The 19874-nt window shown below is 43.2% G+C and overlaps 1 long non-coding RNA gene across 2 annotated transcripts in view; it reads right to left on the minus strand.

The window, feature by feature from the left end:
- Positions 1–19597, minus strand: part of LOC141222236 (uncharacterized) — a 174184-nt gene extending 154587 nt beyond the window's left edge. For both annotated transcript variants that reach the window (XR_012290074.1, XR_012290073.1), the window contains exons 1-2: positions 19465–19597; positions 4075–4222 (exon numbers count right to left, since the gene is read on the minus strand). This is a non-coding gene — a long non-coding RNA (uncharacterized lncRNA). The remainder of the gene's footprint in view (positions 1–4074; positions 4223–19464) is intronic.
- Positions 19598–19874: the final 277 nt, after the last annotated feature.

Genomic DNA, 19874 nt, shown 5'->3' on the forward strand with positions numbered 1-19874 from the left:
TCATGAATGTGGAGGACTACATGGTAGCAGGTTTACTAGTCCTTGAGTGATAAAACTAAAACAAGCAGCCAGTTATTGAGACATGGCTGGAATCAGAGTCTCTGTCTCTATATAATCAGAATCTAATAAGAGTATAGATGCAAGTGTACAATAAATCTGGAACAATAAAGAAGTAACAGTATATCATAAATTATATCTACCTTACAGGTAGCATATGCATTATAATTATATACAACGTCACTAAGAAAAAGTACCTAATTTGCGTCGACCACCAATAATACACCTTGGCATGCAGAAAGGGACCTTGAAACTTCATAGCTAAAATCAACATGACCCTACAAAAGTACAAAAACTTTAAAAGGGAAAACATGTTGGACAAATATGGATTGATGGATACAAGGCGCATTCTTAAATAACCATATTTAAATGTGAGGGGAGTCATTTCGTATGTAGATGGACAAAGAATGCTGAGCGTGTGAAACATGTTGCTATGTTGCATAAGTTTTTCACTTGAACCTTGTGGATTAATGGACTTTTAAAGATGAAATAATGAAGATGGATTTTATGGAGCTGGAGTTCCTTTTCTTTTTCCTGTGATTTACACACGTGAGGCCACACGATCTCCGGGCTTCAGCACGCCGAGAGCCGCTGTGGGTGAGCTGGGTTTTTTTTTTCTATAGCATTCTTAAATAGGCTGTGCCAAGATCCCAACTTTATGGCTATTCTGTACGGGTGTGACAACCGGGACCTCCAATGATCAGAAGAACTGATGTCTCACATCCCCTTTTTTAATGGAGTGGTGCCATTGTCTACGGGACAGATGGAGATAGCTGAGCTGTGAATTCGGCCATCTTCGGCAGCCCATTAGCCTTTGAGTGGAGCAGCAGTGCACACGCTCATCTGCCAATCCATGGGCGTAATATGGCTCGTGCACCTGATTTCCTGTGATTGGGAGTCCCAGAGATGGGTCCCCCAGCAATTAGCAAGCAATCTGTTCTGTGGATAAGTGATAAGTTGTAATCTGAGAGCAAACTCTTTCAATGTTAAAATATTGGATAGCTCTTATGGGCGTCTATAAAAAAACAAAAAAAAAAAAAAAAAAAAAAAAAACAGTGTTATATCTACAGCAGGGGTCTCAAACACGCGGCCCGAGGGCCGCATGCAGCCCCTGAGGCTGCTTAGTGCGGCCCCCAGGCACCGGAGCCCCGGTAATGATTGCGGCCTGGTCCTGAGGGCCGCTTAAGTCAGTGATTCTTTTCAGTTGAATGTTCTACAAGTTAGGGACCAGCATGGACACTTACTACAAGATGAGCACCAGGATGGGCACATTACTACAAGATGAGGACCAAGATGGGCACATTACTACAAGATGAGTACCAAGATGGGCACATTACTACAAGATGAGGACCAGGATGGGCACATTACTACAAGATGAGGACCAGGATGGGCACATTACTACAAGATGAGGACCAAGATGGGCACATTACTACAAGATGAGGACCAGGATGGGGGACATTACTACAAGATGAGGACCAGGATGGGGGACATTACTACAAGATGAGGACCAGGATGGGGGACATTACTACAAGATGAGGACCAGGATGGGGGACATTACTACAAGATGAGGACCAGGATGGGGGACATTACTACAAGATGAGGACCAGGATGGGGGACATTACTACAAGATGAGGACCAGGATGGGGGACATTACTACAAGATGAGGACCAGGATGGGGGACATTACTACAAGATGAGGACCAGGATGGGGGACATTACTACAAGATGAGGACCAGGATGGGGGACATTACTACAAGATGAGGACCAGGATGGGGGACATTACTACAAGATGAGGACCAGGATGGGGGACATTACTACAAGATGAGGACCAGGATGGGGGACATTACTACAAGATGAGGACCAGGATGGGGGACATTACTACAAGATGAGGACCAGGATGGGGGACATTACTACAAGATGAGGACCAGGATGGGGGACATTACTACAAGATGAGGACCAGGATGGGGGACATTACTACAAGATGAGGACCAGGATGGGGGACATTACTACAAGATGAGGACCAGGATGGGGGACATTACTACAAGATGAGGACCAGGATGGGGGACATTACTACAAGATGAGGACCAGGATGGGGGACATTACTACAAGATGAGGACCAGGATGGGGGACATTACTACAAGATGAGGACCAGGATGGGGGACATTACTACAAGATGAGGACCAGGATGGGGGACATTACTACAAGATGAGGACCAGGATGGGGGACATTACTACAAGATGAGGACCAGGATGGGGGACATTACTACAAGATGAGGACCAGGATGGGGGACATTACTACAAGATGAGGACCAGGATGGGGGACATTACTACAAAATGAGGACCAGGATGGGCACATTACTACAAGATGAGGACCAGGATGGGCACATTACTACAAGATGAGGACCAGGATGGGCACATTACTACAAGATGAGGACCAAGATGGGCACATTACTACAAGATGAGGACCAGGATGGGCACATTACTACAAGATGAGGACCAGGATGGGCACATTACTACAAGATGAGGACCAGCATGGGCACATTACTACAAGATGAGGACCAGCATGGGCACATTACTACAAGATGAGGACCAGGATGGGGGACATTGCTACAAGATGAGGACCAGGATGGGGGACATTACTACAAGATGAGGACCAGGATGGGGGACATTACTACAAGATGAGGACCAGGATGGGCACATTACTACAAGATGAGGACCAGGATGGGCACATTACTACAAGATGAGGACCAGGATGGGCACATTACTACAAGATGAGGACCAGGATGGGCACATTACTACAAGATGAGGACCAGGATGGGCACATTACTACAAGATGAGGACCAGGATGGGCACATTACTACAAGATGAGGACCAGCATGGGCACATTACTACAAGATGAGGACCAAGATGGGCACATTACTACAAGATGAGGACCAAGATGGGCACATTACTACAAGATGAGGACCAGGATGGGCACATTACTACAAGATGAGGACCAGGATGGGCACATTACTACAAGATGAGGACCAGCATGGGCACATTACTACAAGATGAGGACCAAGACTGGGGACATTACTATAAGAAATTGGTTAGAATTACTATATGGTGCTAATTGTGAGAAAAAAAAAATCACTGTATGTGGCCAATTAGGGGGCACAAAAAGTAAATACAAATTGTAAAAACTGTAAACTTGTAAAAACTATAAAACTGTACCATAGGCCATAAAATGAATGCCATTTAAAAGAATAAAATAAAAAAAAAAAAAACAATGGTCAAAAAATAATCAAAAGGTGTATAGAAAAAACAATATGGTATCATTAAAAATGTCATATCATCCTGCAAAGAATGCGGCCCTTCAAATTCACATTTTTTCTATGTGTGGCCCATATAGTTAGCCGAGTTTGAGACCCCTGATCTACAGGGTGGGCTATTTATAGGATACACCTAAATTAAATGGGAATGGTTGGTGATATCAACCTGAAACAACGGATACTGGAAGCCTGTGCTAGCATTTCTTCTGCGATGTTGCTATCAGTGTGTCAAGAGTGGGAGAAGAGGGCTGCATGGACAATCCAACACAATGGGCAGCACTTTGAACACATTTTATAAGTGGTCATAAACTTGTAGAAAACTCATGAAAGAATAAAGTTACCTTAAAACCAAGCACACCATTGTTTTTCTTATGAAATTCTCAATAAGTTTGATGTGTCACATGACCCTCTTCCCATTGAACAAAATAAAGTTGGATCCAAAATGGCTGACTTCAAAATGGCCACCATGGTCACCACCCATCTGGAAAAGTTTTCCCCCTCCCATATACTAATGTGCCACAAACAGGAAGATGATATCACCAACCATTCCCATTTAATTTAGGTGTATCCATATAAATGACCCACCCTGTAAATTAATTATTATTATTATTATTAGAGCAGCTGCTGCATTTTGTATAACTCATTCAGTATCTGAACATCCGCAACAAGACCACAGAGAAACAAATCAAGAAGAAACGTCACACTCACCGGAGTGTGGATCAGGTTCAGGAGATACTTCTTTCCCTGGTAAGTGTAAAGCAGAGACGCAGTCTGGGCCTTCACCGTAATCCCGGCTCCCTCTCCACCTGCAGCTTGGCCAGAACTTGCTTATTGGAGGCGGCTTTTGGAATACACCCTGAGGGAAGGAGCGAGACACCAGAATCCACACTGTTAGCTCGTGGTGGCAGTGTCCCCCTCCATAATAGTCTGTCAATGGTAGCTTGTTTCTGTGTTTTATATATGTATTTTAGGTGTGTAAACCCTCTTCATGTGTACAGCAGCCTGGAATGAACGCTGCTTAAAAAAATAAACAATAGAGTAAGGCCTCATTCAGACCACAGTGATTTCTCTTGTAGGTAAAAAAAAAAAAAAAAAAGACCGATTTTCATCAGCTTTGTTTTGCATCCGAGAAGTTCTAAACTTTGATTTGGATCAAAATCCGACAGGTCAACGTGTTTCGGTGAAAAATACGCGGCCCGCAGAAATATGTGAACAGCCCTAGACTATAATAGATATGAGCTCTGTGAAAAACAAGGATAGAGCTCGTACGAGATCCAACATTTCATTCTATAAATCTACATAAATAATTAAGTAATGTGCCAAATTGCTTTTTTTTTTGTTTATGTTCTGCGTGTACGGAGGGAAAGTTCCCAGTGCTAGTGTCTATGGTGCTCCATTAGGCTAGGGCTACCTTGTGACTAAGTGTGGCGCTACTGATTGAGCAATAGCTCCAGTTCAAAGCAACACACTAATTTTAAAAGGAAATCTTCTAAACCTCAGATGTGGGCATGCAGGCCTTTGAAATGTAAATCTAAACCAATGGACACTTTTATATCTTCTATCTGTTGCTGCACTTCTAAGTAAATAGCATTTTGGTTCACATGCAAATAAGGAGTTAAGTCTCTGTCTCCTGAGATTATCTCCCACATCAAGCATCAGTCTCTTTAGGCTACGTTCCCATTGCTTTTGGTGAGTTTTCGATGTTGCAGATTTTCTACAGCATTCCTGCACCTATTAAGTAAAATTGGTTACTTGTTTTTTTTTTTTGCTTTAAATCTGTAACATCAAAAACTCACGAAAGCTCATGGTGGGAACTTAGCCTCAGGTGTCAATGATAGCTCACAGTTTTTTGGAACGTCAGGCACCAGGCAAGGAAAATCAGACAGTGAGCTATCAATCAAGATAAAGAGGCTGGTGCTGGGCAGGGAAGCAACCTTGGAAGGCTGAGGCTCGGTAAGTGCTCCGTTACACCCAGAGCACTCAAATGCAGCAACAGATAAAAGATATAGAGGTGTCTATGGATTTAGCTTTCCAAATCCTGCATGGTCATGAATGGGAATAGGAGGGAGGGGTATATTAATTAATCATTAGCGCTACAAAAATTTTCACTTCAAGCATCAGTAAAACAGAGGCCAAAAACGAATCCTTAGAGGCATCTGGTAACTATTAGTGATGATCGAGAGTGTTCTATCAACCCCTTCGGCGAGCACGTTCGGGTGCTCGCTGAATATTTTGGCATGCTCGAAATTTCTTTTAAGGTCGCCGTGCCTGCAAGTGCCACGGCTGTTAGACAGCGTGCTCGCCGAAGAGGTTAATAGAACACGCTCGATCATCACTAGTCACTATACATTAGTATACCATAAAAAACAACAACATATTACATAGTGAATAACACAGACAGTGAAAGTAAAAAATAGTTTTCCAGCACACGATGTAGAAAAATTAGAAAAAGCCTTTATTTAATCCATCGTTAAAAAATACAATTCCAACAGAGATAAAAGCATGTGTAAGGCTTCCGCGTTTCGGATCATATTTGACCCTTAGTCATAGCATAAAGTACTGAATAAATGTTGCACTTTTCAAGGAAAACAGTCAAGGGAGCTGCCAAGGGTAACACCCACCAAAATCAGCTGTGATATTAGCTCACTAATTCAAGGCTAGCAGTGATCTAAACACTAGTATAACCCTATACTACATCCATCCTCTACAAACATATTACAATGTGAACTGTCACTTAGTAATGCACTAATTATTTGATCACTTTTTACCCAAGTTTTTTATATATATGAATTCATTGAATAAACAATTGATGCACTATTTAAATATATATGTAACAATAAGAGCTTCTAAAGATATCATTACCTATTTTCTAAAAATTATTGTTCTAACATTTGATTTCAAGGGCATACTTTTCCCCCAAAAAAATAAAATAATATATCTCTATTTTAAAACCATATGAGAATGGCTGGAAATTATTACAAAACGTAATTAGCATGCTTTGTTTTGTATACTATTGATTATAGAGTCCCCTAGATTGATCACAAAAAATAAAAAAAATAAAAAATGTATTTAATAAATTCCTCAATTTGTTCCAACTTTTTTAATATAGATACATCAATTCATGTCTTAGATTTAGTCCTGCTGGGTGTCTGGTATTTAGTTTTAGAATCTATCGAGCTTCAGTCATCTGGAGTAATTTAACCCTATCTCCACCTCGCCGTGGAGCAGAAACAAATTCCAAAGCACTTACTCGCAGGCTACTTAAATCCCCCTTGTGTTCATTCAAAAAATGTTTGGAAGCCTCCGAAAGACTGCGGGTAGTGACATTGTTAATGTCATAAATGTGCTCCGACAGTCTTTTTCTTACACTGCGGCTTGTAGATCCCACATATTGTTTTCCGCATATCGTGCAAAAAATGATATAAACCCAGTGGTCAGTAGCACAGTTCATGAAAGTCTTAAGATTAAATACTTGACCCTCATTACTTATGACAGACTTGTTATTATTTATCATGAATTTGCATAAACCACATGACTTCTACCCGCATCTAAATGAGCCCTTAGTGGACCACCATGTACGACCTATTTTGCCTGTATTTTCTCTGAGTTCACTCAGGGAGATTACATTTCCTATTGTCAGGGATTTTTTTGGAACAAATTTACAACCATTTTTTAAATGAGTCCACTAAGGGCTCATTTAGATGCGGGCAGAAGTCATGTGGTTTATGCAAATTCATGATAAACAATAACAAGTCTGTCATAAGTAATGAGGGTCAAGTATTTAATCTTAAGACTTTCATGAACTGTGCTACTGACCACTGGGTTTATATCATTTTTTGCACGATATGCGGAAAACAATATGTGGGATCTACAAGCCGCAGTGTAAGAAAAAGACTGTCGGAGCACATTTATGACATTAACAATGTCACTACCCGCAGTCTTTCGGGGGCTTCCAAACATTTTTTGTATAAACACAAGGGGGATTTAAGTAGCTTGCGAGTAAGTGCTTTGGAATTTGTTTCTGCTCCCCGGCGAGGTGGAGATAGGGTTAAATTACTCCAGATGACTGAAGCTCGATGGATTCTAAAACTAAATACCAGATACCCAGCAGGACTAAATCTAAGACATGAATTGATGTATCTATATTAAAAAAGTTGGGACAAATTGAGGAATTTATTAAATACATTTTTTATTTTTTTTTTATTTTTGTGATCAATCTAGGGGACTCTATAATCAATAGTATACAAAACAAAACATGCTAATTACATTTTGTAATAATTTCCAGCCATTCTCATATGGTTTTAAAATAGAGATTTTTTTTTATTTTTTGGGGGGAAAAGTATGCCCTTGAAATCAAATGTTAGAACAATAATTTTTAGAAAATAGGTAATGATATCATTAGAAGCTCTTATTGTTACATATATATTTAAATAGTGCATCAATTGTTTATTCAATGAATTCATATATATAAAAAACTTGGGTAAAAAGTGATCAAATAATTAGTGCATTACTAAGTGACAGTTCACATTGTAATATGTTTGTAGAGGATGGATGTAGTATAGGGTTATACTAGTGTTTAGATCACTGCTAGCCTTGAATTAGTGAGCTAATATCACAGCTGATTTTGGTGGGTGTTACCCTTGGCAGCTCCCTTGACTGTTTTCCTTGAAAAGTGCAACATTTATTCAGTACTTTATGCTATGACTAAGGGTCAAATATGATCCGAAACGCGGAAGCCTAAGGGTATGTGCACACGATGCAGAAATGAAGCAGAAAATTTCTGCATCATTTCTGCATCTCCCTGGCAGAAAAAACGCATGCAGATTGTGCATGCGTTTTTCCTGCAGAATACATGCGGATCCACATGCAGATTCACATGCGTTTCCGCATGCAGATTGACAAGCGCTTTCCAGGCGATGTTAGCATCACCTGGAAAGTGCTTGACAACTAGGTCACACTATATAAATCCATGCAAACAGCATGGATTTATATAGTGTGAACCGAGAGCGTGTATATACTTACCTCCGATGGCCCGCGCTGTCCTGCTCACTCCGTTCTCCCGGCTGCCGGCAACTTTGAATTGAAAGACCTGCCGACGTTAGCGTCACGTGACCCGTCACATGACTCTGACGTCACCGCAGGTCCTACAACTCACTGCAAGTGCCGGGAACCAAGCGGGAGCGCTGTGCGGGCCGACAGATGGTAAGAATACATTTATTTTTTATTTTATTCTTCTTTTTACAGCTTTTTCAATGGTACCTGGGTGTGGAGGAGACTCTCCTCTCCTCCACACCCGGGTACCATCCGCACATTAGAACGCACCAATTACGCAAGTACAAATGCTGTCTTGCGGAATTGGCGCGTTCTAATGCAAGTCAATGGCGGCGAAATCGCCGCGTTTCCGCAAAATTAATTGACATGCTGCGGATTTTTGACCGCAGCGTTAACGCTGCGGAAAAATCCGCATCATGGGCACAGCACATGCGGATTTCCATTGGGGAACATTGCTGCCCTTCTACCATGCGTTTTTCATGCGTTTCCGCGGCGTTTACGCAACTGCAAAAACGCCGCGGAAACGCATGAAATACGCATCGTGTGAACACAGCCTTACACATGCTTTTATCTCTGTTGGAATTGTATTTTTTAACGATGGATTAAATAAAGGCTTTTTCTAATTTTCCTACATCGTGTGCTGGAAAACTATTTTTTACTTTCACTGAGGATTTTTCTCCCAGATGGGGATGGACTAATTCCGAGCACCGAGATCATGGAAAGGAGGACTGGCAGGCTGGGCCAGGTGAGCTGAAGATCTTTTTCTTACTTGCTGAATAACACAGACACTACTCAATACAGCAGGGTTGAGAGGTATTTTGTGGGACAAAATTACAGCATTTTTGAAAGACACCATTCACTTTACTGTGCAAGATATAGAAAACAAGGGCAATGAATTCTAAATAAAGTGAAATGGTGCAGAAGGAAAAAACAAAAACATTTTACTGCTTTTAAAAAATTCTAAACTTTGCAAACAAATTGTTTGGCTTGTGTTTCAATTTTCTAAGACCCGTTTTTAATACTTACCATTTTGGGGAAGAACTTTTTGATTGCTCCATCAAATGAATAGTCGTTACTTACCGGTAACGACGATTTTTCAGAGACCATGACAGCACCACGAGAGAGGGGATCCGCCCACCAAGGAGAGGAAACCTACAGGCTTAAAAGGGCGTCACCTCTCTCCCGCCTCAGTTTGGATTACAGAGCATTGAGAGGACCGCCAGGTTAATGAACACAGCAAACCATCACAAAATTGCCATACCACACGACACCTATTGAGTGTGAGATTATAATTAATAAAAGGGGAGTGCTCCCACAAACGTGAAGGGAGGGAATGTAAGGGTGCTGTCATGGTCTCCGAAAAATCCCATTACCGGTAAGTAACTTACGATTTTATCGGTCGACCATGGCAGCACCACGAGAGAATTACAGAGATGAAGTAATCTATTGAAGGACCACAGCCTGGAACACTTCTCCTAGAGGTGAGGTCAGCCGATATACCCATAGCTAACATATATAGTGTCTATGGAATGTAGAGGGACAGGACCAGGTAGCAGCCCTACATATGTCTTCTGTTGAGACACCTGTCTTCTCAGCCCAGGAGGTCGCCACAGCCCGGGTGGAATGAGCCTTCAGCCCTTCTGGCACTTCCTCGTCGCTAGATGTATATGCTAGAGAAATGGCCTCCCTATTCCATCTAGCTATGGTGGACTTCGTGACTTAAGACCGTTTCCTAGCCCCTTGGTAGGATATAAACAACGAGTTATCTTTTCTAAAGCTTTTGGTAACTGAAAGGTACCTAACCACACATCTCCTCACTTCTAAAGTATGCAACTCCACCTCTTTCTGGTTACTAGGATTTGGACAAAAGGAGGGTAGGAGGACTTCCTGAAGTCTGTGGAAACGAGTGGCTACCTTAGGGCGAGAGAGTGATTTTTAGACCAGATCCTGCCTATCATCCAGAACTTGAGTAAACGGCGGGGCCATAGACAGGGCCTGGATGTCACTAATGCTCCTGGCCGAGGTTAAAGCTATTAACAAAGTGGTCTTAAGGGAGAGGGATTTAAGGGTTGCTGACTCTATTGGCTCAAACGGCGAGCTAGTCAAGGCCTTTAGAACCAAATTTAAATCCCAGGGAACCAAGCTGCTTTCAATAGATCTAGATCTAAAAGCTGCCTTAATGAACAGACAAACCCAGTAGTTACCCGCTAGATCACAGCTATATAGGGCACCCAAGGCAGAAACCTGAACTTTAAGGGTGCTGGTGGATAACCCTAGTTCATGACCTTTTTGTCAAAACTCCAAGATGTTTCCTATTGGCGCCCCCCCATCAACCCCAGAACCAGAGAAAGACAAAAACTTTCTCCAAGTTCTGGCATAAATATGGGTTGCAACAGGTTTTCTGCTGTGCATCAGGATGGTTTCTAGACCTTGGGAAAAACCTTTCCGATTTAGCAGTGTCCTTTCAAGTTCCACACCGTCAAGTGGAGGCCAGTTGCTTGAGGATGGAATATCGGACCCTGGAGAAAGATACGGAATCTCTGGAAGAACCCAAGGATCGGAGATGGACATGCTCCTCAGGCATGAGAACCAGGGCCTCCTGGGCCAAAAGGGTGCGATCAGCAGAACCCTGGCCTTGTCCTCCCTGATCTTTCTTATGACCATGAGAAGAAGAGCCAACCAGGGTGGGGGAGGCATACGCCAGGCTGAAATCCCAATGTATCAGGAGAGCGTCCACAGCTAGGGGATTTAGGGAACACAAGATCTTTGTCTTCCGATTTAGTTTTGTGGCAAACAGATCTACCTGACAGGAGGCTATTTGGGTAAAAATTCCTTGATTTAGTTCCCATTCCCGTTGCATCAGAGGATAGCAGCTTAGGAAATCTGCTCTGGTGTTTTCTTTTCCCCTTATATGGAGGGCCATCAGGGAAAGGAGGTGACTTTCTGTAATCTGGAAGAGATGATCTGTCCCTTTCATCAGCTATCTTGACCATGTACCCCCCTGGTGGTTCACATATGCTACCGCAACTAGGTTATCCAAGAGGATCTTTACATTCTGGCCCTGAAGGAAAGGTAAGAAATTATTCACCGCATTGTCTACCGCCAGAAGTTCTTTTGCATTGGAGGAGAGACCCTTTTCGATATCTGACCAGGTCCCCTGGGCTACCATGTCTCCCAGACGGGCTCCCCACCCTCTGGGACTCGCATCTGCAGTAATTGTTCTAGTGACCATAAGAACACAGGGAACCCCTCGAGATAGGTTAGGCTCATCCTGCCACCACTATAAAGATTTTACTGACCGGGGTGATAAGGACATCTTCCCTTCCAAGTGCCCCTTAAGAGAAACTTCATTATGTAGCAGATCCCACTGTAGAACCCTGGAATGGTATTGTGCTCACAGAACCCCTGGGAAGCACGATGTCAGGGTACCCAACAGGTACAATGCACCTCAAAGGGACCTGACAGAATTTGCTATGGCTTTCTTCACCTGGCCCCTCATTTATTGCATTTTAGCTTCCGGTAGGTAGCAGTCTTGAGATTCATAATCCCCAAAAAGTGCTGAACTGTCGAGTAATCTGGATCGTGTGCTCGCGATTCAGGACGAAATCCGTGACACAGTGATGGCAGGGTGAGATATTGCGTGATCGCCCCGGTGTCGTCTGAGGAATCCCTGACGCTGCGCATTAAAAAGAATATTGCACAGTGACAAGATCCTGCTGAGCAACTGAGAGTTGGAATTGACAACCGACACATGCGCAGAGTAGCAAGGACTAGCCCAGCCCCTGAAACAGGCATCACTGATGACGCTTCATTCAGGGTGCGGAAAGAGGCAGCAGCAGTGACCGCAGCCTCTGCTCCCTGATCGCGTCCGTCTTCATATCCCAGGATGCACTGGGGATTTTCAAACTAAATCTTATCAAACAGGAAGTTAGTAAAAAAAACAAATATATACACACACACATACAAACACACCTCAGTTAAATAAATTCAGATTAACTTTTAATTAAAGTATATTAGAAAAGCAATTAGATTATTAAATTAAATAGAGATTTAGAATTAAATCAGTGTTGGTTTCAGACAACCCCTTTAAATTGTCAATTGAAATAAAAACTTTTCCCCGTTGTATTAATAAGGCAGTGATTCCAACTGTATTACCACTGGGAGACCCCCAACTCACACTCCTATTTCCCGAGTGCCTTCCATGCCAAGCTTGGTTATGGAGGCTTTGGATTACAATCCATACTGTTCAGCACAGATCATGCTTCTTACAGTGGTGGCCAAAAGTATTGGCACCCCTGCAATTCTGTCAGATAATACTCAGTTTCTTCCTGAAAATGATTGCAATCACAAATTCTTTGGTATTATTATCTTCATTTCATTTGCTTGCAAGGAAAAACACACAAAAGAGAATGAAGCAAAAATCAAATCATTGATCATTTCACACAAAACTCCAAAAATAGGCCAGACAAAAGTATTGGCACCCTCAGCCTAATACTTGGTTGCACAACCTTTAGCCAAAATAACTGCGAACAACCGCTTCCGGTAACCATCAATGAGTTTCTTACAATGCTCTGCTGGAATTGTAGACCATTCTTCTTTGGCAAACTGCTCCAGGTCCCTGATATTTGAAGGGTGCCTTCTCCAAACTGCCATTTTGAGATCTCTCCACAGGTGTTCTATGGGATTCAGGTCTGGACTCATTGCTGGCCACCTTAGAAGTCTCCAGTGCTTTCTCTCAAACCATTTTATACTGCTTTTGGAAGTGTGTTTTGGGTCATTGTCCTGTTGGTAGACCCATGACATCTGAGGGAGACCCAGCTTTCTCACACTGGGCCCTACATTATGCTGCAAAATTTGTTGGTAGTCTTCAGACTTCATAATGCCATGCACACGGTCAAGCAGTCCAGTGTCAGAGGCAGCAAAGCAACCCCAAAACATCAGGGAACCTCCACCATGTTTGACTGTAGGGACCGTGGTCTTTTCTTTGAATGCCTCTTTTTTTTTCCTGTACACTCTATGTTGATGCTTTTTGCCAAAAAGCTCTCCTTTTGTCTCATCTGACCAGAGAACATTCTTTCAAAACGTTTTAGGCTTTCTCAGGTAAGTTTTGGCAAACTCCAGCCTGGCTTTTTTATGTCTCGGGGTAAGAAGTGGGGTTTTCCTGGTTATCCTACCATACAGTCCCTTTTCATTCAGACGCCGACGGATAGTACGGGTTGACACTGTTGTACCCTCGGACTGCAGGGCAGCTTGAACTTGTTTGGATGTTAGTCGAGGTTCTTTATCCACCATCAGCACAATCTTGCGTTGAAATCTCTCGTCAATTTTTCTTTTCCGTCCACATCTAGGGAGGTTAGCCACAGTGCCATGGGCTTTAAACTTCTTGATGACACTGCGCACGGAAGACACAGGAACATTCAGGTTTTTGGAGATGGACTTGTAGCCTTGAGATTGCTCATGCTTCCTCACAATTTGGTTTCTCAAGTCCTCAGACAGTTCTTTGGTCTTCTTTCTTTTCTCCATGCTCAATGTGGTACACACAAGGACACAGGACAGAGGTTGAGTCAACTTTAATCCATGTTAACTGGCTGCAAGTGTGATTTAGTTATTGACAACACCTGTTAGGTGCCACAGGTAAGTTACAGGTGCTGTTAATTACACGAATTAGAGAAGCATCACATGATTTTTCAAACAGTGCCAATACTTTTGTCCACACCCTTTTTTAGGTTTGGTGTGGAATTGTATCCAATTTGGTTTTAGGACAATTCTTTTTGTGTTTTTTCATTGAAGACAAATTAAATGAAGATAATAATACCAAAGAATTTGTGATTGCAATCATTTTCAGGAAAAAACTGAGTATTATCTGACAGAATTGCAGGGGTGCCAATACTTTTGGCCACCACTGTACACTGTGTTCCAAATTATTATGCAAATAATATTTTCTCAGATTTTCCCAAATTACCTATATGAATTGCAGTCATTGTATTTTTCCACTCAAATAACTATTAGAGCACAATTGAAAGGTTTTTGTACAAACTGCCTATGATAACAGTATATTTTTAAAAAAATAAAAAACTCAAACTGCATGTTCCAAATTATTATGCACAGCAGAGTTTAACCTTTTCATTTTAATAAAGAACAAAAAAATTGTCATTTTTGAAATTATAAGCATTAGCAGGTTATTACAAACTGAAATCAAACAGTTTTCAACTCAAAACTTTATTCTAGGTGATGTTACATTTGCACATAGGACCCCTTGTTCGAAAGGAGCTTCTGAACTCTCTCATCCATTGAATTTATCAGGTTTTGGATGGTTTCTGCTTTAATTGTTTTGCATGAGGACAGAATACCCTCCCAGAGCTGTTGCTTAGATGTGAACTGCCTCGCGCCATCATAGACACTACTTTTGATGATGCTCCAGAGGTTCTCAATGGAGTTGAAGTCAGGGGAGCATGGGTGCCACACCATAAGTTTGTCCCATTTTGTGCCCATAGCAGCCAGAGATGCAGATGTGTTATGTGCAGCATGAGACGGGGCATTATCATGCATGAAATGATCTCAATGGTCCAGATGGATGGAGTGGAGGATGGCTGGTTGATGGACACCCCATGCAAACACGGCTACGGCGCTAACAAGGAGGAGGTGGAGTAATGTTTTGGGCTGGAATCATGGGGAGAGATATTGTCGGTCCTTTTAGGATCCCTGAAGGGGTAAAGATGAACTCCATAATGTATGTCGAGTTTCTCAAACAGCACTTCCTTCCATGGTTCAAGAAGAAGAAGCGTGCATTCCGCAGCAAGATCATTTTCATGCATGATAATGCCCCGTCTAATGCTGCACATAACACATCTGCATCTCTGGCTGCTATGGGCATAAAAGGGGGCAAACTTATGGTGTGGCACCCATGCTCCCCTGACCTCAACTCCATTGAGAACCTCTGGAGCATCATCAAAAGTAGTGTCTATGATGGCGGGAGGCAGTTCACATCTAAGCAACAGCTCTGAGAGGGTATTCTGTCCTCATGCAAAACAATTGAAGCAGAAACCATCCAAAACCTGACAAATTCAATAGACGAGAGAGTTCAGAAGCTCCTTTCGAACAAGCGGTCCTATGTGCAAATGTAACATCACCTAGAATAAAGTTTTGAGTTGAAAACTGTTTGATTTCAGTTTGTAATAACCTGCTAATGCTTATAATTTCAAAAATGACAATTTTTTTGTTCTTTATTAAAATGAAAAGGTTGAAAACTCTGCTGTGCATAATAATTTGGAACATGCAGTTTGAGTTTTTTATTTTTTTAAAAATATACTGTTATCATAGGCAGTTTGTACAAAAACCTTTCAATTGTACTCTAATAGTTATTTGACTGGAAAATTACAATGACTGCAATTCATATAGGTAATTTGGGAAAATCTGAGAAAATATTATTTGCATAATAATTTGGAACACAGTGTATGTCTTCACCCATCCCCCAGAACACAGCCCTGTATTACAGCGTCCTTCAGGCTTTGTCCAATTATTTTCTCCAAATTAGTTTGCCGATCAGTGGCAAGAGGCTGTTGAGCTACTCAATCTCCTTGTTCCTTTGGAAAATTGGCACACTCTTGCATATAACAGTAGAGAGCGGCCAAATCTTACGGAGACACTGGTAGATCGCAACGCAACATGAAGAAAGCAGATGTTCATCAGTGAACTTGGAACATAACAGCTCCCTTCAGCTGCTCGTAAAACTCGGCCCTTTAATCTGGGCCCATTAACTCCCTACACTATGTGTGCTGGAGCCTGCTTCTTCGGGTCCTACATCACCATCACTTCGGGGACATATAGATCCCATCCACGACCTGTCCGGCAGCAATCTTACAGTGTGCTGCACTGAGTTAGACCAGAATTGAACCAGAAGATAACTGAAGGTAACTGCACAGCCATAGTAAAAAATGTTTCTCTTGGTTTTCACTCTCACCACTATAGTCCTACACGTTCTACTAACCCTTCTCATCCATACACCTAGTAATGAAGCGGTCATCTCTCCCTCCATCTCACCTCCTCAGATTTGTTCCTCAACATACAATCCTCTGTCTCCAAACACAGACAGCCACCTCACGCTCTCCTGCTCCCACTAATATCACTTTCTCTGCTCCTCCTCACTGCTGGCGATATCTCTCCAAATCATGGCCCTCCTCACCACATCCTCACAGTCACTTCTACCTCTCATCCACAATCTATCAAATTTCCGCAACCTTTCTAACCCTATACCTATTGCCCATCCCCCGCTTCACCAATCCCACTAACAGGAGCTCTATGGAACGCTGGCTCTGTCTGCAACAAACTTTCCTACATCCATGACCTTTTCATTACTAACAAACTTTCCTTCCTTGGCATCAATGGTATCTGACTCACCCCCTCTGACATGGCCTCTTCAGCTGCACTTTCATACGTTGGATTCCACCTTTCCCACACCCCTCGCCCCATCGGCAAGCATGGCAAAGGAGTTGGTTTTCTCCTGTCAGATAACTCTACTCTGCTGCCCGACTAATCCACCTGTCCCCCCGCTATTCCCTGGCCTCTCCCCTCTGTCAATCCCTTCACTGGCTCCCCATTATCCAGAGACTCCAGTTGAAAACGCTAACCTTGGAATACAAAGCCATCCACAACCTGTCTCCTCCATATAACTGTGACCTAGTGTCCCTGTACTTACCTGCACGCAACCTCCGATCCTCACAAGATCTTCTCTACTTACCTCTTATCTTCTTTTCCCACAATCGCACACAAGATTTCTCCCGTGCATCCCCCCTACTCTAGAACTCTCTACCCCAACATATTAGACTGTCGCCTACCGTGGAAACCTTCAAAAGGAAGCTGAAGACCAACCTCTTCCGACAAGCCTATAACCTGCAGTAACCACTGCTCCACCATACTGCTGCACGACCAGCTCTACCCTCACCTACTGTATCCTCACCCATTCATTGTAGAATGTAAGCCCTCACGGGCAGGGTCCTCGCTCCTTCTGTACCAGTCGGTGATTCGTTTTTGTTTAAGATTATTGTACTTGTTTTTTGCTATGTATATCCCTTTTCACATGTAAAGCTCTATGTAATAAATGGCACCATAATAAATAACTTAATAGGGGGGAGGTTAATTTGCTGTTTAGACTTCAGGACTCCGAAGAAAGTCCAGCAAGTCCCTGTATCACCTCCTACATAGATTCAGCTATGGAATTGGTTCAACACCAGTGCAGAGCTTGCTCAAGAATGGCAGCAGGCAGGCGTCAGTGCTGTTAGGGGCATATGGAAGAATGAATGTCCGGAGAAGAAAAGCTGAGCGCTACTTTGAGTCCTGTGTTATGCCAACAGTAAAGCACCCCGAGACGAGTCATGTGTGGAGTTATCCATCATCAAAAGGGAGTGGGTTCACTCACAATTTTGCCTAAGAACACAGCAGGAGCATTTTGGTGATTAACAATGCATTTACCAGCATGACGGAGAATATGTCACAAGACAAAAGTGACAACTAAGTGTCTGGGTAACTGACATTTTGGGTTCATGGCCAGTAAACTCTCCAGATCTCAATTTGATTGTGGTCAATCCTCAAAAAGCAGGTGGACAAACAGAAATGTATGTAGTCAGCTCCAAGCACTGATTAGACAAAAATTGTCCGTCGTCAGTCAGGATTTGGCCCAGCAGCCGATATCCAGCTGCCAGGGCGAAGGGAACAAGTCTTGAAAAATAAGGGTCAACACTGTGAATATTGAATCTTTCCATAAACTTGATGTATTTGTCAATAAAAGTGTAAAACTTATAAAATGCAGATAATTGTACTACAGTAACCACAGAAACATCTGACTAAAAGATCTAAAAACACTGAAGTGAACACCACAATTGTGTATCAGTCACAAGACTTTTGGCCACGACTGTACATAAAGTGACACAAAACAAGATACAAGACATAGATAAAAAAAAATTCTCCATCTCTTCCATTACGTCAATCCATGAAAAATGGGACTGCACTCAGATGTCATCTGAGTGCAGTCCGATCTTATCCAAGGACTCATTAACTCGCATGGCCGAGCGCGATCCGTATATTAGATGAAACTCAAGCATAGTGATTTTTGTCCTCGGACAGACTGTCTATGGGGCCGTGCACATGTCTGATTTTTCTCCTTGGACAAACACTGGTCAGAGTGCGATTCAATGTTTTGTCAGATCGCACTCCGACCGAAGACACGGTTGTATGCACCTGCCTTAACATTTCAACGCTAACAATAGTGATCTCAGCAAGGACTGCTGGGAGATTTCAGCTCAGAAGCCTGCAGATCTCTGAACGCAGCTCTAGACTATAACACTGGCTGTAACTCAGGATTAGTAATCGATACCTTTTTCGAAAGTTACACAATAAACTATAATAAATTACTCTCATGTAAACACAAATTCTAAAGGAGAACTCCAACACTAAGATATTAACTTAAGGACGAATTCACACATCCGTGGTGGGACGAGACCACCCGGCCCGACCCTCCGGACCTGATCCATGCCTCATCTATTCCTAGGAGATAATCACAGATCAGCACTGGTGACCCCGCGGTTGTCAGATCTGAGCTCGGTCCGTGGAGCACAGATGTGTGAATTCAGCCTTACATAAGTTTTCCCAGAGTAGAAAGCCAGAGCTGTTGGATTACAGCGCCACCCCTGGGCACAGGCTGTGTGTGGCATTACAGCTCAGCACCTGTCACGTCACTAGACCAGAGCTGTAGTACCAGACACAACCTGTGGCCAGGACTGGCGCTCTGTGGTCCTTTTCCTCCTGGACAAACACTGAGCAGAAAAACACAGAATCCGGGAACCTCCAAACATGGCAGAAATCGCTAAGTTCTAACAGTGCATCATGGGCAGAGCTCCAGCCATACTGTCAGTGACTGGAAACCTGGTTTATAGTCCAACTGCTGAGAGGTGAGAGGCTGCGGCTCCCTGTAATCCCCGGCTCTGACCCGTCACCGACCATTGCTGCTATACAGCAGTCTATGTGCCGCTCTCTATAGTGCAGAGGACTAACCACATCCACAGGAAGCCAGGCTGCCCCCCCAGGAGCTCAGTGTGGGGTGCGCAGTCATCCGCCATGTCTCCCACCACGGTAAACGCTAGAATGTATTAACTCCTTCCAGGTCTGGCGTCATTTCCGGGGGGCGTGTCCTGACTGCATTATGGGCGTGTTCTAGTTTAGCGCCAGACTCCATAGTCTCAGGCAGAGAGACACAGCTGCCGGTGAAGCTGCAGGAGGAAGTCAGTGTTGTGGGCTCTGGAGGGATGCTGCGGGTTTGTGGGGGCTCTGGGGGGGATGCATGCTTGGGGCTCTGTGGGGGCTAGTGGTGGCTATGTGGGGACGGGCTCTGGAGGGATGCTGGGGGCATGCTGCGGGCTCTGGGGGGATGCTGGGGGCTCTGTGGGGACATGCTGCGGGCTTTG

This window comes from Phyllobates terribilis, unplaced genomic scaffold (genome assembly GCF_046119375.1).
Source record: "Phyllobates terribilis strain yellow unplaced genomic scaffold, ASM4611937v1 Scaffold_348__1_contigs__length_1988982, whole genome shotgun sequence".
NCBI classification, from domain to species: Eukaryota; Metazoa; Chordata; class Amphibia; order Anura; family Dendrobatidae; genus Phyllobates; species Phyllobates terribilis.